Source organism: Motacilla alba, chromosome 4A, assembly GCF_015832195.1.
Source record: "Motacilla alba alba isolate MOTALB_02 chromosome 4A, Motacilla_alba_V1.0_pri, whole genome shotgun sequence".
In the NCBI taxonomy this organism is placed as follows: domain Eukaryota; kingdom Metazoa; phylum Chordata; class Aves; order Passeriformes; family Motacillidae; genus Motacilla; species Motacilla alba.
Window position 1 is genome coordinate 18,560,174 of NC_052045.1, and position 21,930 is coordinate 18,582,103.

General features: G+C 42.7%; 1 protein-coding gene across 13 annotated transcripts in view; it reads left to right on the top strand.

The window, feature by feature from the left end:
* The window catches only part of HTR2C (5-hydroxytryptamine receptor 2C), a 259,463-nt gene that overhangs the window by 69,066 nt on the left and 168,467 nt on the right, over positions 1 to 21,930 (top strand). For 7 of the 13 annotated variants that reach the window (XR_005259915.1, XR_005259903.1, XR_005259905.1 and 4 more), the window contains exon 2: positions 14,048 to 14,148. The exons of 2 other annotated variants lie outside the window; for them this stretch is intronic. The gene's annotated coding sequence lies outside the window, so the exon portion shown is untranslated. Of the gene's footprint in view, positions 1 to 1,267; positions 1,287 to 4,449; positions 4,556 to 14,047; positions 14,149 to 21,930 lie in introns of those variants that run through there. 4 more of the 13 variants (XR_005259910.1, XR_005259908.1, XR_005259909.1 and 1 more) reach the window with 3 other exon arrangements.

Genomic DNA, 21,930 nt, shown 5'->3' on the forward strand with positions numbered 1-21,930 from the left:
TCATTTCAGATTGCTCAGCAATAACTCTCTCATATTTAATTAAACTGATTTTTTCTTGTCTTTGTTTATTGTGTTCAACTGGAAAACAGAACAGCTGGAATGTGCTAATCAGATATTCTTTGAGAGCTGAAAATGTCTTTATTTTGGCTGAAAACAAGTTTTATAAAATCACTTAGGACTTCCTCAAAGAAAGACAGAAAATGCTCGCTTTCAGTTTGTCCTCTTTATTCCATTTTTGGGGGAGAATGTTAGCACAGAAGGAGTTTGTATTTTTTGTTTTCCCTTAAACCTTCTGGCATTTCTACTTCCATCTAGACCTCAAAGCTCTGAGGTTAGGGCTCATTGGATAGCCTCAATATCTCTTGTTCCTTTATTTGCTGCTAAGTTTCCTTTTGATGTTTCTGATGTGTTTAGGTGCTGACTGTGCAAAATTAAACTTCAGACCCCAGGTAAAAGCAGCCTGAGGTGCTGCCAGTGGATATGGGATCTCCACTCTGCAAGGAGCAATGTGAGACACAGTAATTCTGCATTTCCTCGCTGCAGCTTGAGATTATTTACGGAAATAGATGCTATGCATAGATGTGCTAGCATCAGTAACTTCATCTTAACAGGCTGCAGCAACCAAGTCTGCCTGTAGCATCCCCATGTAAAATCCATTTGCTCATCTTCACAGTCATAGTAGCTCTAGAGCAGCCTTACAGCTCTGTGGAGAAAGAAACAAGGTATTTGTCAGTGGCTGGAGAAGTGGGAGTGTTCCTGCAGTTTATTTGAAGCTGGATCATTAGGAATCAGTTTATCCAGTGGAATAAATAGCCCCACCCAGGGCTTCCTGGAGTATACCCAAGGCTCCTCTCCACAGGTTATTAAAAATAAAATGAATGGTGGGAAAATCTATTAGTGCAGCATCTTGTTTTTGAAGGCAAAGAAATTCTTTAGAGGGATCTAAATCCTGTATTGCTGTGGCAGCCTTGTGGAAGACCTGGTTAAATGCAAATAAAAGGGACAAAAGAATAAACAAGTATTGAGAGACTGATGTTATGAGCTTGGGCATGTACTGCTTTGTGTTGATATATGTGTATATATATATATATGTGTATATATATATATTTGATATATTCCCATAAAATCTGTTTTCCTCCTTCTTACCAGCAAAGATCTGATACCATCATGGTTTTTGTATTGGGACCAGAGTGATTTGGCTCTGGCTGAGGCCAGGTTGCCCACCAAAGCTGCTCTGTCACTTCTCAGATGCACAGGGGAGAGGAAATATAGCAGAAGCCTTGTGGGTAAGGACAGGGAAATCACTTAGCAGTTGCTAAGTGATTTTGATTTCCCCAAACACTCAACTTGGAGACATTAGTTTACTTTATTACCAATCAAATCAGACCAGGGTAAGTAGGAATAAAACCAAATGTTACGACACCTGCCCTCACAACCCCTCCCTTCCTCATGGACCACCCTGCTTCATTCCCATTTTCTCGCCCTCCCCCTCTCTGGTGTTGCTGGTGGGCTCAGCCTTGGTCTGTTGGAGCAGGCTGGTGCTGGCTCTGTTGGACATGGGGGAGGCTTCTGGCAGCTTTTCAGAGAAGTCAAATCTCTGGTGTCCTCCTGCTCCTACAGCCTGACCACACAAACCCAATACATCCCACCCCTCCTAGTTTAGTGTTAGTTTATGTAAATAATGCACATTTTTTGATACAGCACTCTTGCTTATTCTTTAAATAATATCCCCTACAGACGCTTGGACTAAGTTCTACAGTAGTTCTTGAATACAGTCATGCCTTAAATGCTGGGAGAAGTATTCCCCTAGCATTGCTTGTATTTGGTAGAATTGTTCACCTCTGAGCGCTTTTAGGGAGGCGACTGAGCTGTGGCTCATCCTGAGGTTTCTATTGGAACAAAGGAGTGGTGCAAATGTGTTCCTTTGCACTCTGTGCTTGTACAAATGAGAATGCACAGCCAGCATTCCCAGGGGAGGCAAATAATCCAGCTCTGATTCAACATCTGCAACCAGGAGAATTCCCAGTTTGGTTTATTCCAAGGAAGATACATAGAAAATAGTCCAGATATCCACCCCAGATATGTTGTTACTGCCTCATCACAAGATCATTGTCTGTTTATGGAACTTCTGGAGAAAATATTAACACAAAATAGAAATTTCCAATATGAGCGTCTATGTGCCTGCAAAAATAGGTAACTTTAATGTATTGTTTCCCTTGTTTCTGTTTTCTAGAGGAAGTAACATGTAGAGTAGATCAGTTCCTGTGCAGTACAGATTTGCTTTCCTTTTCACTGAGCCTGTTATTTATTTAACAATTTACCAGTTTTTCATAACAATGAACACGTTCTATAGTATGGATAATTTTACTGTCATTGTATTAAGTTTTAATAATACTTTAAAATGAACAGTTTTTTATGACATATGTAATTTCAATATCCCATAAAAACAGTCAGGAGAATAGAACAAATTAATGGTGCTTACCAATAGTGGATCTTGTCAAAATTAATTTTAAAATAACAATGATCATAGTAATTAGTTACAATGCCTTTCTTGAGTCAACCACTCTCTGTGCAATTTTCATTTGATAAGAATGATGATTGTTCATCAAAACCTGTCTTGTGATCCTGACTAAACTTCAGCTTTATTTACCCAGATAAACATGAATGCAAGTCCACAAAAGCAGTGGATGAACCTTGTACAGTGCAATAGCTGCAATGCTTGTATAACAATTAAACACACCTATTAACAAGAATATATTAAAAAAAAAAAAATCAAGTGAACATCATCCTAGGAGCAAAAGGCTGAGATTTACACCTTATTGATTGCTGAGCTCAGCTGAGATTTTTACATGAATTTTCAGACTTGCTTGCTTTGCCAAAAGCCAGAGTTATGGGTGCAGTCTGTGGAAGCCCAGAGGATCCCTGCTCTTGCTGGGATTGCTGCAGACACCGTGGTGGGCTCTACCAGCAGAGTGCAGGGAATGCAGGATGTGCATGTGCAGGGTGACTGCTGCCCCTGGTAGTTCCTTGAATGCTGACTCTCAGGGCTCAGGACAGCTCTGCAAGGAGCAGCTGATGAGGTGGAAATCTGCAGCTTGCTTTATGTTGCACAGATTTGCCACGTGCTTGCTGGTTTATGCTCTGGGCACAGAAGGAATGCAGATTGTGTTGACCCAGTCTGCAAGCCAGGCTCTGAATGTTGTGTCCTCCTCACTGCTGGTCTCGTTCATTTTGTGTTATTGGGCAGGGTGCTTCCCACTTCCAAAACAGGGATTTGTGAATCAGCCTCCTGGATCTGGATGTCTTCTCAAAGTTCTGTAGCATCTTTTTTTTTTTTTTTTTTTTTTAGTTAGTTGCATCTAATAAGCAAATGCCAGAATGAAACTTGCATTCCCTGAATCATCCAATCCCCACATGCTCTGTATTAAGGACGCTTCATTCTTAGGGAGGAAGAGTGGTTAATATCCAGCCCACCACAGAGGCAGCTGTGCCCCGTGGCACTAGAGGTCTGATTCTGTCCTTTAAGCATCCTGCCTGACTCAGGGGCTTGTTTACATTTCCTCCTCCTGGGTACAGCACTGGAAACTCAAGGGAAATTCCTCCTTCCCAGGAAATTGCTTTTATGCCAGTCAAGCAGTGCTTTGTTCTTTGTGCTTCACATATTAGAAAAAGGTGTTTAAATCTCGTACTTCACACGGCAACGGGGTATTAGCAAATAAACTCACAGCATTTTGCATGTGGCATGTGTTTTGCTGTAAATATTAAGAAACTTCTCTACTGTTGGTACTGGAAGTGAAAAGCCTCTTGAATTAGGAAATACAGAGTAGTTCTGAGGGGAAGAGCTTGAGTGCTGCACCACAGCACCTGGCATCTCACAGAACTGCTGGTCATGTCTCCACAGCCTGAATAGGAAACTCAGAGGGTATCAAGCACAAGTGTGTTATTGAATGTTGGGTATTTTTCACAAAGCAGTTACCTGGATTGTGATTTTGGTGTGCAATTTTGGAAATGTAATTTGGATATGTTGAGCAGGTTGCCACCCAGCAGGCAGTGAGAGGCCCAGAGCTCTGTTCTTCCTGGGCTCTGTGGGGAGCTCCCCTCTGGGGGCTGCTGTGTAGGAAAAAGGATGTGATGGGAGGTTGGAGGCAAGCACTGAGCAAGGCTTGCACCTGCTGAGACTGTCCTTGTTGCTAATTAGTTGTTTGCAATTAGTTTTTGTTGCAAATTAAAAAGTAAAAATTTGAGTAGTAGTAAACTAAGTTATTAGTGTGTTTGAACCAGTGAGAATAAGCCAACTGTATCATATCACCTTCCAGAAATTTGTCCACATGTCACACTTTAGGACATTTTAAACTGAATGCATTAAGTGTTATAACTTCTGGAGGACTAATCTAACCACATCATCTATTTTATAAGGCTGGTGTTTAAACTTTAAATCACTGTTTTCAGGAGCTGTTTGTTTGGCCTTATAAATTCGAATACATCTGAAACTTGTCATGCAAAATTCAAGTCAGAAAGCAATTCTCTGCATTGAAGTCTCAAGAAAAAAAAAGAGGTAAGTAATTTTCTTGTAAGATGTTTACTATGAAGAGAACAGCTTGTTGCTATAGAATCAAAAATAAGTTTTTAAGATTTGATTTTTGAATGTCTTTAGCTGTTGCACTTAAAACTGTGGAATGAATTATATTTGAGATGGGAATATGCTGCAGGAGCAATGAATCTAAAGTACCTCTTTTAGAAATGAAAGGTGCTGTGTTAATACATATATTAGGTCAATCTCTTGTCTGTCACAGTAATTGATGCCCATTACCTCTCCCTGAATGACACAGTTGTTTCAGTGTGCTGTGTCACACCCTGCAGGAAAATGAGTCGTGCAGAAATCTGGCACGTCCTGGCTGCAGGCTTGGAGTGAGAAACGAGGCTTTGAGGAAGGCTGGGGGGGATGGAGCTCATGGCTCAGCCTGGAGGAGCTGGTCCTCCACTGACCCCAAGGTTTGGGGGCAGCAGCAAAGACCCCCTGGCACAGTGGTGTCACGCTGAGGGTACGGCTGGTTCCTCTGGAAGGCACCAAAACCCGAGACTCCAGCACTGGGGACTTATCACAGCTTTTGTGATATTCTCTGATGGTATTAATCAAGCTGTGATTTAAACCCTGATAGTAACGTGCTAATATGAGTACTCTTGCTAAATTCTAGCCTGCTTAATTACATTCTTCTTGGCTACCTTCCCACTGATGTAGTTTTATTCTGCATTTCTTAGCCTATTTTGTTGTATTGCATGACATCTTATAGCAGACTCTGAGTATTCAACCTCTCTTGAGAAATATCATTTGACTGGCATGTGAGATGAATAGGGATTCTTCTCCTGTAAGGAGATGCTGGACAGAAACATAAGGTTTTGCTACAAGAAAATTCATGGAAATTTATGACAAAGCAACATTTTACCTCCTCTGATGCTCTAAAAATTCATTGCAGCAGATGGCCTCGTGCTCAGTGATTTCTACTGTTAGCTTTGATGCTGTTTACATATATAATTACACCATGCTCAGTGACTTCTACTCCTAGCTTTGTTGCTGTTCACATATATAATCTATAACCTAAAGAAAACAAAAGTCCCCAGCTTTCTGTGCTAAGATGCAGAAGAATGAGAGAAGTATACTTATAAATAAGTTATTGGTGTGCCTGCTGACCCTAAAAGCATCATTACTTACATCCTCAAAACAAAAATTGCAGTAAGAAAAGAGGTGAATACTTGAGGAAATATGGAAAAAAGAGCTTAGTGATCAATGAATGCTTCCACAGCTCTTCAGAAGCATAACAATTTATCAAAAACATCATAAACAAAATTATTTTCTAAGGAAGACTCTTTTATATCTACTTCAGAATAAATGAACAAGTGGTTTATGAAATAAATAAGTCTAAAATAGACTAGTTTGTCTAGACTAGTTTGTATTTTTTGAAAAGGTGTGAATTGTCTGACATAGGGCTTAGACATAAGGAACATTTTAGCCCTGTTTTTAGAAATGCAGGTGCTTTTCCCACTGGCTTTGCTAGGAGAGTGTGGAGTTTATAATGTTTGTATGGTTCTGCAATATTTTGTTTTTTCACCAGTTCTCCACATCAGCATTTAGGTCCTCACAGGCAGCAAGCCCTTGCTGCAGTTTTCTTTCTGTGAGAGGTGGGGCAGGTGCCAAGGGCTCTACACGGTGCCTTGGCCATCGCTGATGGCCTCAGGTTGCCGCCCAATCTGGCACTGATGGGAGGAATCCTGAGCCCAGAGATGATGGGAACAGTCTGGGTCACTGCTGTGCTGGGAAAGTCTCAGAGAGGAAGGTCCCATGCTGTCTGCACTGCAGTTTTCTCGCAGAAGTGTTTAATAGAGGAGAAACGAAATAAAATAGCATTCTCTAGGTGGATTTTGATATTATAGATTCTGTTCTTGTTAGTGTTTCCAACTGTAAGTGTTGCTTTCCGGTAAGTGTAATTACCTCATACTGGTGAAGCTGCAAACAAGACAAATAACCCAGTGTAATTAAAGCCCTGATGAGACCTGAATTTTTGGCTCTCTTTGCGGGATCATGTCCTTCTTAGATTGAAACTTTGAGACTGATTGTCTAAAATTCAGGAGGAGTTTAGCATTCCTGTGCAAGATATCAGGGACACGGTGATCCTTCCAGGGGCAGAAGGAGCTTCCCAGCTGGGCAGCTGCAGCTCTGGCTGGAAGCAGCCTGACAGCCATGAGAGATGTGCTGTGAGAGAGTCCAGAGCAGCCCACGAAGCTGCTCAGGAGGCTGGAGCCCCTCTCCTGTGAGGACAGGCTGAGAGAGCTGGGACTGCTCAGCCTGGAGAAGGGAAGGCTCTAGGGAGATCTCAGAGCCCCTTCCAGTGCCTGACAGGGTTCTGAGAGAAGTGGAGAGGGTCTTTTGGCAAGGGTGTCCAGTGACAGGACAAGGGGGAAGAGCCTTAAACTGAAAGATAGTAGGTTTAGATCAGGTATTAGGAAAAAATTCCTCACTGTGAGGAAAAAATGTGGATGCCTCACCTCTGGAAGTGTTCAAGGCCAGGTTGGACAGGCTTGGAGCAACCTGGTCTACTAGAAGGCATCCCTGCCCACAGCAGGGAAGTGGGAACAAAATTTTTAGGTCCCTGCCAACCCAAACCATGCTGTGACTCTGTGGTTCTGAGGGTTTCTACTTTTAGATATTTATTTATTTTAGCAGCAGGCAGGAACTTGAATTATGAAGTAGCAAACTGGATTTTAAAAGGCATGGGAAGACATTGGGTGGGTACTTTGCACTTTGGGCCTTTGTGGGTTCTGGACCCACTGAATTTTTCATATAGCACATCCCTCAGCTCAAAGAGTCCACGATGTGTCTGCAGGGAGCAGGTTTTGTTGTTTAAAGGAGTGGATGTGAGGCACTGTTAAGAAGTTGGGGTACCCTACTCTGTAGTGCCCCATGCTCATTGCATGGTGAAGCTCATTTGGAGGTGAAATCTGTCTCTGCACAGGCAGAGACTGCACTGATGTCCTGCTGCTGGCTCAGGAATTCACAGACTCCTAGGATCCTTAAGGCTGGAAAAGACCTCCAAGGTCATCAAGTCCCACTGTTGGTGCAGCACACCCATGTCCACCACTAAACCATGTCTTCATCCACGCGTTTTGGAACATTCCAGAGATGGTGATTGCACCCCTTGAGAGTGGTGCTGAGGAGATTGTCTTGAAAGTTGGAGTCCTGTATGTATAGAGGATGTAGCACTGACAGGTATTTCCCTTCCTGTTTGGTGCCTGTGTTTTGGCTCTGGCTAGTGTGTAGAGGTGAGCAGGTATTTAATTTATTTCTCTCTCTGCCTCTGGCCTGCTTCTCTGGCTGTTGTGGGGAGAGCTGGAACATGCCTTTTACCTTGAGTTGTGAGCCTAAAGTGACCTCTGCTCTCTCTGGCCTGGAAAAAATGGATGAACCACCACTTCTACCTCTGGTTGGGTGAAACCTGGAGTAAAATGCTGTCTGATCATCACTGCCTTGCAGAAAGACAATGAGATCATGCTTTTTAAATGGAATGATGACTAGTAACTGTGGGCTATGCAGGTTTCTATTGAATTTATTAAATTTCTTAAGGTATGAATCCTCTAGGCAAGATTATGCATTACGACAGCAAATTATCCAAATGTACAAGAGTTATTGAAGAGTTGAATGCATCTGAGTTTTGAAGTGCCAAATATCCTGGGAACAGATAATTCTGATTATGTCCTTTATTGTGTTAGAGCCATTTTATGGGTAATATGTCTGAATAAATCTGAAAATGTCAAACTTATACATGAGCAAGAGATTTGTCTTGATGGTCCACACCACTGAACAGCGCACTGCACAAAAACTGGATTTGGCAGTGTGAAGGGACAGAACTTCTCTGTATCTGTTATATTACATATAATATTCTGCTGAAATATAATATCATAATTCTGCTGAAAACTGCTCCAAACCACATCTGTGTGGCTGGGGGTGACTGTTGTGATCCTACTGTTTTCTGGTGGATGTTCTAGAAATGTTCCTGTTAGTCTGAGGGATTGGCAAAGTGAGTAATGTGGTCAGTTGAAATTCCCCTTTGCCTTGCCTTTAAATTCCAGCTATACCTCTCATGGGCTCCTGTCTTATTCTGGTGCATCAGAATGCCACAGAAAACAAAGCAAATGCTTCTATCTCAGTGCAGATACCTTGGCAGGTGAATGTAATGGGTGGCTGCTCTTCATCTCTTATTTGAATAGAAGTGGTCACTCCAAATAGTGGCACAAATGAAAAAAAAATCTAATTAAAACAAGTTATCATATTTTATTTTGGTGGGTGTTCGGTAGTTTGGAATTCTTTGGTGCTCTTTTTGGTTTTGGATTTTTGTCTTTTTGCTGGTTTTCCTTGCTTTATTTTAACTTCAATACAACTGTGCCTGAAGGAAAAATTAACCAGCTGGACTGCCAACAGCTCCCTGCACTAGCAGTAAGATAGCATTGTGAGGGGGAAGCTGCTCATGGCCTGTGGGTGAGATCTGAGGAGCTTCCTGCTCTGTGGGAGTGCCCCACCAAAAAAAATTACCCTTCTGAAAGGACTGTTGTGTGTGTGCCTGTCTATGAATCACGGCAGCAGAAATACTGAGCAAACACCTGTGGTAATAGCACAACTATTGTGTCTCTGCTGTTAGGGAAGAAGCAGCCAAGAGAAAAGCTGAATGGCCTTTCCCAGAGATGCAGGGTGGCTGAGGTGACTGGAGAGTGAGGCTGTACCTTGCTGTGGTGGGAAGGTGTGTGAGCTGAGGTCTGTCCCCTGTGCAGGGCAGCTCTGGACACTCCCGGGGTGTTAAGAAACTTTGCAGCACAGAGCTTCTGTGATATTATAAATTAATCTGACCTTAGTAATTATGTGAATAGCTCCTTATGAGCAAGAGCCTGCCCCCAAATCACACAACAGCTTCCCACAGGTGTGGGTGTGCAGAAAGGATAATGGCAAGAAGGAGGCACAGGAAACCATCTCAGCAGAACTGAGACAAGGTGTGCTGTGGACTCGCTGTCTCCTCTGTTATGGTGGAAAACTTTTTGGAAGGAGGAATTATGTCTTAGGCCATCACATAAATGGAATCTTGCCCTACTATGCTATGTTGTAGTATGAAAAGCTTTTATTGAAGTCATTTGCCATATGGGGCCCATATTTTTCCATCAGTCTAATTAGATAAACTAAGAAAATAAGTGTAAATACTTTACTGAGTGAGACTAATACAGATAGCAACAGCTACTTTTGCTGTAAATGAATGGCAGATCAAATCATCAAATTCAGCTTAGCTTGGTTTGTTCTGTCTACCAGCACGTATTTCCTTTTACTTCTCATCTGTATAATGCAGCCAAATGCTAAAATGGGCACCATACACAATCTAAATAAGAAACAGGTACTTGAGAAATTATTTAGAGAGTGGTCAGCCATGAATGGCTTTACAGACTTGCTTTTTAGGGCTTGAGTAATTTAGTGCCTTCTGATAACATAACTCTGGTTTCTGGGTACAGGAAAACCCAAGAAGAGGCCAGAAATTCAGTTGTGGGTTTCATCTGAGGTTCTGAGGCTTTATTGGTTCCAGTAACAGGGAAAAGATACAAATTGCAGAATATTTGCATTTCAAGTTCTGTTTTCAGCGCTGTTAAAATATTTAATTTCCTGCATGTAAAGCTTGCCTCCAGATAAATTTTGTTTGTTTAAATACTTGTATTAAAAATGGGTGCCTTCTTGAAATGTATCTCCCGTAGAAGTAAATGCAGAAATTATGACAAGTAGTTCTGTGAAGGAAGACTGTGCTGGCAGTGCCCTCAAGCACAGTTACAACTGTAGAGCAATCCTTTTGCAGTGAAAATGGTGAGCTACTTGCCCAATGAATTTCCAAGTAACCTCCTGCACGGGTTGCCAAATTCCCTCTTACCCCAAGGTGAGGTGGATGGGGGAGGATGAGAGTCTGAAAAACTGATGGCACCTTACTCTTGGGTCAGAAATGCCTGGCTTGAGGAGCTGTGCCAGGGGGATAAAGCTTGCAAGAGAAGGAGCTTGTGATTAGTGAACCACAAACTGGGAACAAGGAGAGTCATTACGGTTTGTGTTTATGAAGGGCTTAGAGCTGCAGTCCTAGTGCGTGCTGGTGACTCGGGGGTGCTGTGGTAGTATAGAAACACACTGAGAAACATGATGAATGTGGGAGTTCATGATTATGACTAATTATTGCAATATAACAGCATTTCCTATGACACTTTAAATGTTCTTGGATGAGTGTTTGGTTATGTATTTTAGTTTCTCCTTGGTTAAAGGGAGTCCTCGAATAAGTAGTGATATTTAAAGCATGATTTACAAGAAGGAAAGAAACCACCATCACTCTAGGGACTTTTACCCATTTAGTCCATTTACTGATTCAATTGTGCAGCAAAATAAGTGCCCTAAGCTTAAAGATGCTGCAAAGCGAGGAAGCTTTGCCACTCCACCTTGTGGAGTGACAATATGCAGAGCTGTGATCTCTCACCTGCAGGGCACCTGGGGCATACACAATTCTAGTGGAGTGTGAGTATCTTTTCCCCTTCTGAGTGAAGCTGTTGGTGGTGCAATCCTTGGTGGTTCTGGTTTTCAGATTAACACAATTCAGGTGTTTATTGTCCTTTGGGTGACTGAAAAATTACTTCCAGTTAGAAGCCTGTTTCTGATTGAGCATCAGTCAGGACTGTTGAAGAATGTAGAAAATGGTGGAGTATATAGATGCTTTTTTCCCACCTGTTCCTTTTCTAAGCCTTTCTTTCCTGCTTGTCTTTTTCCATTTGAGCAGGCTGGTGGCATGGGGGGCAATAGCCAGTCTTCTCTGAGTGACTGAATGGCTCTGCTGAGCTCCTCTCATGGAACCTCCCATGGTTCCAGCTGCTACTGTGTCCAAAGTTTCCAGAGAGATACTGCATTTTTTCTGAATACTGACAAAATTCTTTCATTTTTGCTTTTATCCCCTAATGGAAAAACATGAAATACCTCAGTGAGACTTCAGTGCTGTTCATTTAAAAAACTTTTTCCAGTATGTTTCCTCTATGGGAATAAACAAAAAAAACCAAAACAAAACAAAAACAACAACACCAACAAAAACCCCCAAAAAACCCCAAACCAAAACCAAAAGCCATGGAAGTACCTCAGCAATTGCTCATGATGTGCAAATGTATTTGCATGCTCTTTTTTTAACCTTGTTTTTAAGCCTATTCTTAAAACATCTAATTTCCAACAGGAATGAAAGAAAAGTTTAAAAATATTGAAAGAGGAGGTAGGAATGCAGTTGCTTTTCTTTTTTGCCAAGGCAAGATTTCATTTCTCTGAAGACAGAGAGTAGGCGATGGTGAGGACAGCTGTGAATCATTCATCGCGTAGACCTTCAGTTGCTGGAGGAGATGCACATCTCAGCTCATGGCTGATCTTGTGCCCCAAATCTCCACACTCTGGAGCAGTCTGTACCTTGGGAATATAAACAAGGAGTAGGTCCTTGAGGGAAAAAACCAGCAAAAAAAGTCCACCTACTTCAGGTTATCTCTGTCTGACCTATGCTACCAAGGTCTCTCAGAGAAAGAATCTAGCAGATTTCTTGTCTTAAAAACAGAAAAATTAGGCCAAAAATTTCTTTTCTGTTTTTTTTTTTTTTTTTTTTTTTTTAATTTTAAATAGAGTAATTATATGAGTAGGCAGAAACCTGGAGTGTCTGCCAGTTTGCACATAGCACAGAGAGTTTGGCATTTGCCAAGGCTTTTTTTTTTTTTTTTTTTTTTTTTGGCAGCTTTCTGACACTGGATGATTTGTATCTGAGTCTGATCTTCCTTAGTGTCTGAAATGGCAAAAATGCATCTGACTAATCAATGACATTGGGATGACCTTCTTGTGCTCCTAAGGATACCAAGGGACTTTTTCCTGGCCTTGAGATCTGCCTGTTCTCCCTGTGCTGGGAGCCTCATTGTTTCACCATATTGTGGAGTTATTTCAGTGCCCATAGGAAGCATCAGAACTGTAAATTCTTCAGCTTAAAGGGTATCTTACAAAATGCCACCAACCAAAAAACCAACCAACTCACAAGTGTAGTGATGTGGCTTTTTTAATCAAGACAGAAGAAATCAAAGTTCTTCTCATACCCTGAATCAGACTTTCTGACCCATTTCTTTTGCTGTTTGTGTTCTCCCCTACCACTGTAATTATCTGAACAGCTGGGTTTATCCCCTACAGTATGAGTTTATCCCAACAGTATGGGTTTATCCCATCCCACACTGCTTGTTTCATTTTATTAGGCAGGAGAGGTTGGTCCTGTGCATCTTCCCAGACAGAGGGATGCGAGCTGTGCATTGTATGCTGCTCAGAAAAAGTTTCCTGGATATGCCCCAGAAATGGGCACATTGCATCCCAGGAAACGTCTGTGTGCATCCTCCAGCTCGTCCTGTGGCCAGTTCTGAGTGTTCACACCTTGCTCTGCCTCTCCCTGTGCTCTCCAAAGGGCCCCTCCACGTGCAGCTGCAGAGGCTTTGTGCTGCCTCCTCACTCACTGGACTGCCACAACGTTTTGGACGGTGCTCTGCAGATCAGGGCATCCCCGTGGATCAGCCCAGGCATCATGGAGTGTGATTTCTGAAATGTGATGGCAGCATCTCTGCCTGGATGGCCCCCGCTTCTGCAGCTGTTGGTGCTGCTGAGGCAGGGAGCCTGGGGCACTCATTAGTGCAAACTCTCAGCACATCCAGAGCTCATAATCACACTTTAAAGCCTGACCACCTTTGTGGGAAACCCCCACCAAAGGCAGTAATCAGTCAGTGGAGTGAGGCTGACAGTGGTGGGTTTTAATCCAGCACAGAGCTCCCACTCCCATTGCTCACCCTTCCCAGCCTGTCTGCAATGGCAGCAAGCTGTCAGCTCTGCTCCTGGGAAATTCCCAGGAAATATTTCCTCTTGGAGGCAAGAGGAGCCATGCAGGCTCACACGATCTGCAGCGTATTTTGGGCAAACAGATAAAAATTCCCAAGGGGCTCATTCATCCAATGTTAGCATTTTTCCTGAGGTTGGAGTGACTGAAGTTATTGTGACCGTAAAGCAGCAAAACATTGCAGTGCCCTAGAAATGTGACCCCAAACATGTATGAGATTGCTGTGTGTTTGGTTTCTTTTACATCTGAAAAGTCCTTTCTGTGCCAAATATGGGTGCTGCAGTGTTGAAATGAAGCTCAAATCTGGCTTGGTGACAGCTGTAGTTTGCTTTAAAGTTTAAACCATCTGTATTTTAAAAGAAAATTATCACAGTTGTGTTTCTGTGAATGTGGTCAGAGGCAGATTCTGCTCATGTGGTGATGGTGATGATGATGTGATTTCACTGGCAGGTACAGTTCCTGTTGCTGTAAATTCAAATGTTATGTTCCAATGAGAGCAGGGCTGAGCTCTGAGTGTTCAAGTGAGTGCACGAAAACAGACAAGTTGTCTGTGCCTGAAGTGGCAGGGAGTGATCTTTAATTAATTGAATTACTGTCTCTTCTAGGCTGTGTCACCTACTGCTGTAATGTGGGATAAAGCACAGCTGCAAAGGCAGAAAAAACCATAAATCCAAGTTTGTACCTGTGTGGTTACAGGCCATAGCAGGTAAGTTATAATATTAGATATCACTGAGTGGAATATCTGTAAGTCTATGAAAGGATTGCAGTCTTCACCAGGCACCAGTTATATTATATGGAGGAGGATGTGCAGACAGGGAGATAAATATAATGTTAAAAGACACATAGCATGAACCAAACTCAAAACACTGCTTACAATTTGAATTTTTGTGCATAGTTACCATATCGATTAAACAGTCTTTCAAATAAGTGTATGACAGATACTTGATAAAAGAAATTATGAAAATGAGTGCATGGTATCATGTGCAAGCAGAACATTTAAATGTTGTAGAGATAAAGGCTTCTTTGGGTCACAGTCTCAGTGGTTTTGCCTTTTTCCTAATGGCAGCCCAGTGCGACATTGCCCTAGGAGGGAAAGCTGAAATCTGCAATGAAGGCAGCTAATATGGTGATTCTGGAATCAGGATTTTACAGAATTTACATGAGCCACTTAAAATGAAATACCAGCAACCACTTTGCTTCCCATCACGTGAAGGCATTGCACTCTGCTACACATCACCTTTCCAGAGACCTGGGTGGGAGAGGGAAGTGCCAGCAGTCTGCTGGAGCAGAAAATCCTGGGAGTGCTGGCTGGCAGAAATCAGGGCTGCACTGGTGATACCCCATGGTTTTGTTGGTGTATGTCATCACAAATTAATTAATTAATATTTGCTCTTCCCTCTTCTTCTTCCCCTTTTAACGTCTGCCCTAATACACAATTTAAGCAGTTGTGGATGACTGGAGTGTGCTCTGTAAAGTGTCTGCGGATCTGAATTACTTCAGCATTCAGGTCTAGTTTCTTTTATTCTGCACAGATCTCCAATACTTCCTCACTGAATGTTGTTGGTTGGTTCTTCTCTTGAGCTGACACTAGACAGAAAAAGCAGTTCTGGATCTCACTTGTAGCCCAACAGTTTCTTGTCTGCTGTAACCACAAATGCAAATCAGATGGTTTGTCAGTAGCTCACTTGCCATTCTTAATGTCATTGTGCAGATGGCTTCAGGAAAAGGGGGTTTGTATACAAGTGGTGCCTACATCTTGATTAATTCTAGATGAGCTCAAACAAAAGCTGCTCACCCTTTAATAATGCACATCTTTGAGCTCGCTCAGCAGCACAGGCAAGGCTGGGGACCATGTGTGTGCCAGATCTGTGTGCAGCAAGGGGAGGAAATGTTTCCCTTCGTGGTGGGAGCATATCTGTGCCCTTTAGGACTATGTTCAATGCTGAGAGAGACAGTGCTGTATGATGAGGTAGATGGAGAGGCTGTTGCACAACTTCTGTGGTGGGGCAGAAGTCCCTGGGATACTTCCTCAGTAAAGCGCATGGGGCAGGAGTGGAAAAGGGCAAGACAAATCCTGATCCTGTCCTTCACTTTGTATCTCCCAACCACCTATGGGCTGATGTCCCACCCTGGCCTGAGCTCATCCCCGTTCCCTCAGAGCTGATAGATTTGAAGAAGGAAGAGATAAAAACATCCCACAGTTATTTGAAGAAAAAATGCCATTAAGAAGTTAGACTATGGCCAAGGCAATATTATGCACTGAATCTGTTGCAAAGCAGAGGAGGGGTTTAAATGCCAGAAGCAACCTGCAGTTCTGTTTGAGACATTTCTGCAAAACCATAAGGAAAATATAAAGAGGTGAACTCAAAACAATGTCAACTGTGTCTGTGAAAACAGGCTTAAAAGAGTGAAAACATTCAAAGGAAAACAAAAACAAGCCAAAACTCTAACCAGTCTGGTATGTAGTGATTGACAAGAGCAGGACAGAAAACCCTATAAACAGTTTTTATTTGGGAATATGCTTCATGTGTCCTAGCTGTTGCAAAGAAGAATTATTACTGTTGTTTGACAGACTTGGCCATCTAGCAAAATACTTCCCAGCATATGAATAATAGCTGAGTAATATGTTTGTGAATGAAAAAATCAAGGTTGATGTGGTGGTAGTTTTCCAGTGAAAGTAAAAGGAATATTTTTGGAAAACCTATTGAGTTCAAAAAAGCATTTTCTATGTTTTAATCTCGAAAGCAAGCGACCTTAGCAACATGGTTCCCTCTTCCTAAACAGGAAAAATGAAAATAAAAATGTGATGGCTTAAAAGGAGGAGGCAGATTTGCTCTCAAGCAGAGGATGTAAGAGGGAGGGCCATGGCTTTGTGTGCAGGGACACCCGGCCAGTTCTGCTTGATTCTCTCACAGGATTTCAATTTGTCTGTTGGGATTGTGCTTATGCTTCTTATAGCACAAGTGCTCAGGTGCTAAATAATTTATGCAATTTGTATTTGTCATTAGAACTGGAGATGAGGAAAGACCTTTTGGTCTTTCTCCTGCTGCATAGAAAGCAAATCTGTATGTCAGTGGGTTTTTTCCTTTTCTGATTAGGGAGATGATTTAATCATTTCCATTGAGTGGCTTTTCCAGGAATGGGAAGAGATAAACCCCCATAGCTTGCCTGACATTCATCTCTCTATTCTTCTTTGATTAATTTTCTCAATTTTTTCCAGATCTTATATATTCTAATTCCTTTCTGCAATCCCCTTAAAACATTTAGCATCCACTGCACGACTGCTGTGTCCACATGTGTGTGTTCCGCTCTCTTTGCACAGTAATCTCTACAGCCCTGAAATCTCTACGGATGCCTCAACTAAACAACTAATTGTGTTTATCTTCAAACTGCTCTGATGACTTGGTCCACTGAAAAAGAGCATTAAGAGCAGGTGGTGAGCTGTGATTGCTGTTTCTGATTAGAGAAGAATTATGCATGTCTTTATTTTTATTATCTCTTTCCCCTGTCTTCCCACCTGCTGTTGGCTCTGCTTTTAACCCTGCAGCAGGGTCTGCCTTTTTTCCTTTCCCTGCGCTCAGACATGGAGTTAATGCTACAGAGGGCCCCTGGTTCCCAGCTGCTGTACTAATAGCACAATTGACATTGAGGTACCAGGGCAAAATGTTTATTGAGAACCAGGGGAAGACATAATTGAATGAATTAATGATGGAGGGAGGGATTAAGATTATGCTCCTAGCTTCCAGACATGCCAGATATTTTTAAAGCAGTAATTTAACAAGGAGAATGACAAAAATGCTAAAGAACTGAGATGTTTGAAGGGCTTGGGGGCTGTCTCAGCACTGGGTATGCTCCTTCCCTACAGGGAAGCTCAGCTTATTTTGGCTGGATTTCTAATATTGGGTGCTCCAGTGATGCCGTGTGAAGGCTGAACTAGAACAGAGACTAGACAGAATTACAGAATAAAGTAGGGATTTTTTTAAAAGGCCTCAATGGATGCACCTTGGGCAGCACAAGAGCCCATCCAGGGCTACACCTAAGATGAACCAAAATGGTCACAAAATGTGTGACCCGTCACAGGGTCTCTCACTTTTATCAGTTCTGCTCCATTTGCATATTGGGGTTAATTGTCTAATTACAGCTTTAGGTTATCGAGGCCCATCCTTCTTGTTTTTCTCTCTTCATTCCACTGTTGTTTGTGCTCTTGGGCCTGAGATTTGGATCATTTGTCCTTGGTCCCCAGCTGGAGAAGGAATTGTTTTGTCTCCCTGCTCTGTGAAGAGAGCTCACCATCCCCTACTGTGAAAGTTAATGCCCACACACTAAAGCAGCACAGAATGTGAGAAATATAAAAGCTAAACCTGAGACAGCACCCGGACTTGAGCAGACAGGGCTCGCTGGTTCAGAGATTCCTTGCTGGGATACTCTAAACCCACAGCAGAGTACAAGGCCACTGTTCTCCATGCTGCTGAGCTCTGGCTCAGAGGAATGTGCTGCACAGAGCTTTGACCTGGCTGTGTGTGCAGCTGGAGGAAATCACAGTTATCTGTGCACCACCTACAAAGAGCAAGTGGGAATCCTCCAGAAACAGAGCTGTTAAAAGCCAGGAGTTCCTGATGTGAACATAATAGCTAATTGTTAGTACATTTCCTCTCTTATGGAAGTACTGCCTTGTGATCTGGCTCACTTGGTGGGAGGAAGAGGTCAGGGCTCAATTTCTGTTGGGTTCCTTACATGTAGAAGGCCCAAAACATAAAACCTGTGAAGTTTTATGAGGCGTTGTAGCGTCTTATGTCACTTGGTAATGCTCATGTCACTTTTCTAAAGAGTCTCACCTTGCTAGAGCAACTCCTCTGAGTATGTTACGCTGTGTAACTGCTTGCTGTTCTAGCTAAGTCCCTGGTAAGCTATGAGCCACGAAACAAAATGACACTTAAGGTTTGAAATCTGTCTGACTTTCCTTAGGGTTGAATGTACGACCTCATGCTACAGTTTTAGCTAGACTTGGGTGACCAAAATTCAGGAAGGCCTGAACAGTCTGCCCTGATGTGCACTGTGTATCCAAGCAGGCTCATGATGGCTGTCTGGTGTTGTTATCCTCAAGGTTTGTCTTTGCAAACAATCCAGCTCTGCCTCTGTTCACAGTCTGAATGCCAAAGACCTAATTCTGGGTTAGTTTCAGATTTTCTTTCTTGTCTGATTTGGATGTAAGTGGAACAGTTTGGTTTTGGACAATGAAACCAAAAATACAGGTGACTTGACTTCATTTTCTCTGCATTCTTTTTCTGAAGTACATTTTTATCTCCAGAAAGAGGGGCACGTTGCTTTAACAGCAATGCAGAATTTGGAATCATAGAATAGTTTAGGTTGAAAGGGACCTTTAAAGACCATCCTGTCCAACTGCCCTGCATGGGCCATCAGTCCTGTCTAGTTACAGAACAGATAACAAGCACTTCAGAGCTGTTTCTTGACTCTTTTTTCATGTGAAAAAGGGGGTAGTGAGGAGGATAATACTTTTTTAAAGTATAGAAAAGCATTCCTCTACTGTTTTAAGCTGAGTATTTAAACTATTCAGTGAGCCCTAGGGAGAGGAAGAGCTTTCTGTTTACAACCCTCTGCAGCCACCTTTGAGCTTTTTTCCATGAACTCAGGCAGCTGACAAAAATACTTCAATCCTTTCAAAGGGTGAGCCAGAATCCACTAGGTCCAATTTTGTTGCAGTCTCAGCTGATTTTAGGCTTTCTTTTTTTTTCATAAAGACAAATGCATTCTAAACTGACATGCACTGTACTAATGATGTTCTTTTGATGAGGGAACAATCAGAAAATTGCAGATTAAGATAATTAAAGAAAATAAAGTGTCCCTTACATACCTTGCAAATCTAATGAAATTAACTTTACTGGTTTCAATTTTAAAAGGCAGTGAAAGAATAGCTGCAGCAAGGCTATGCCATGGATCAGGAGGAGAGGTGGTGATAAATTTGAGCTTCAGAAGGGATCTGCATGTGGAAAAGCATTGGCTTGAATGGAGCAGATATTTTTAAATAGCTGTTTGTGCCTTGTACAGGGACGATGGGTAGTGACGCCTGGAGGTTGTGCCACTGCAGTGGGCCAGGAAATGTCAGCTGGGAGTCTTTTGGGAACAACCCAAGTAAAGGTGAGCAGGGGCAGAAGGAGGGACTGACACACTGTGGCCAAGGGACTGGCAGGTAGATTGGGCACAGACTGGGAGATGAGATGCAGGATAGCTTCTGCAGGAGCTGGGAGAAGTCAAAATTCCCTGGGGTCCCACTGGACAAAATGACCAAGTAAAAAGTTCCTGAACACGTGCAGCTTTTGCTGCTGCTGCTATGGTTTGGTTTGGTTTGGTTTGGTTTGGTTTGGGAAGCCAGGTCTTGCCACTGCATGCAGTTACTTCACAAAGATGGGAATCAGAGAAATAGAGGGTCTCTTGTCTCAGGTGATTATTTTAGTCTTTTTTTCCCCACTTGCTGCCCTTGTTTCCCTCCTGTTTCCAGCTGGAGCATGCAGAGGATGATGGATGGGTGCAGAGCAGTGGATCTGTGAGCAGGGCCAATGCAGGTGCCCTGGGGACAGCCCCTGCACCCTGGGAACATCCCACAGACCCCCAGAGGAAGCCAAGGAAAGCCTGCAAGTACTCAGCAGGGAGGCACTCACAGAACCCAGGAACAGCAGCAGTGAAGGGGTTTTCTGAGTCAGAGGACCATGTGTAATCCTGGTTTGGGACCAAGGGTTGACATGAGTGCTCTGGGACAGAGGGCTGCCACTCCTGGGGTTTGTGAGCTGCTAAGCTGGCTCAGATCTCTGCTTGGGCTGAGCCTGGTCCTGCTTGGTCTCAGGGACCTTTGCTTCAAGGGGAGCAGCAAGAACCTTCCTGCAGGGGAGGATAATGGTTCCCTGCAAGGAAATCAGGGGCTTGCAGGCACTGGAGAGTCTTATTCATGGCACTGAATCCTAAAATCCTAAATGTTCTTGTCAGGTGATATCAGTGCTCCATCCTCTTTTAACTCCTGCTTCAGCCTTAACCTCCTGTGTTTGGCACAAAGTTCCAGTGGATTAGCTGACATTTTATGTTTTAAATTGCTGGCTCTTCATCCCTGAGTCTGTTCTCTCATTTCACAGCACAACAAGAAGGACAAGCCTAGATATTTATAGCTTAGTGTATATAAGTTCCTTGCAGTCTTTGTGTTTTTATTGCTATAATTTGTGACATAAAAGTGTCAAAAGTGAGATGAACAGCCTGTGCAGATGGGAACAAGCTGAGCATGAAGCTGGGCTGAGCAGCAGAATGGAAACCCAACACCAGAGCTGCCCCAGGAAACCTCCCCAGACCACTGCATTGGTGTGAGCCTGGCCCAGCCTCTGGTGTTTGCAATTTTTTCTGTCTAGAATTGAAGTCAGCAGGGAAGATCAGGATTCAAATGCTTGTGGTATCACCTCTGTTTCCAGGAGAATTTTTAAGAAAAGGCCAGTGATGCTGGCTGTCCCATAAGCCTTTTCTTAGTGACTCATTTCACACTGGGAATAAACAGGGAATTGAATCAAGCTGGGCCTGTCTCGGACTTTTCCCCTGAATCCTATTTTTATCTGCAGAAATGCAAATCAAAAGTACTTTGCTGAAACTAGGGAGGTACTTTATAATTTATTTGTCAAATTGGTGGGAAGTTTCTGAAACATATGGTTCCAAAAGTATCTGTTGCTGCTGAATATCCCCTCCCTCTGGACACAGAGGCTATTCAGATGTGCTTGAGGATGAGATGAGCTGCTGGGAAGGGAATGTCAATCAGTGAGGCAGGCATGAATGGTCTGAGCTTTCCATGAAATGTGAAGGGTGCAAATATTTAGTATCATTAAAAGAACAAAGTTGACATATTAAATAATCAACTTAGTAAAATTCATTTTGCAAAGGATCTGTTTCTGGAAATTGGGTGTTAGCATTTGGTAAAAAAAGGCTAAATTATAAAACACTACTGTGAATATTGTGAAAGTAAAGCAAGGAGTGTCTGTAAAGTCAGCTGCAGGCTTTAAGTCTGCTCTGATGCTGAAATAAATTCTTGATATTCTTAAGTTTTCACTTGCATCAGTGCTCTACTCCATCCTGTGTGCTCCCACAAGCAGCAAACTGAATTGACAAGCTGTTTGAAACCAAAAGTAACTTTTTTCCCCATGGGGGACTTGGTTGGTTTTTACTCCTAAGGCTCAGAATGAACCTCACACACGTGGTGCACAATGTTGAGTGTTTTGAGGATGCTGTTGGCTTTACACTTTCCTGTACAGGTGCACATCACTGCTCTTAGGTGTTTGGCACTTGCCAGCAGTGTTTGTACCAAGAGCCCTGTGCTGTGCCTGCCTCCCCAGCTGTGATTCAGGAGCTTTCTCTGAATCTCTGATAGCTTCTCCTCTGGTAGTGAAACACAGCTTGCTCTGGAAAGCAAATTATTCCATGAAATAATACTTCATAGCAGTCC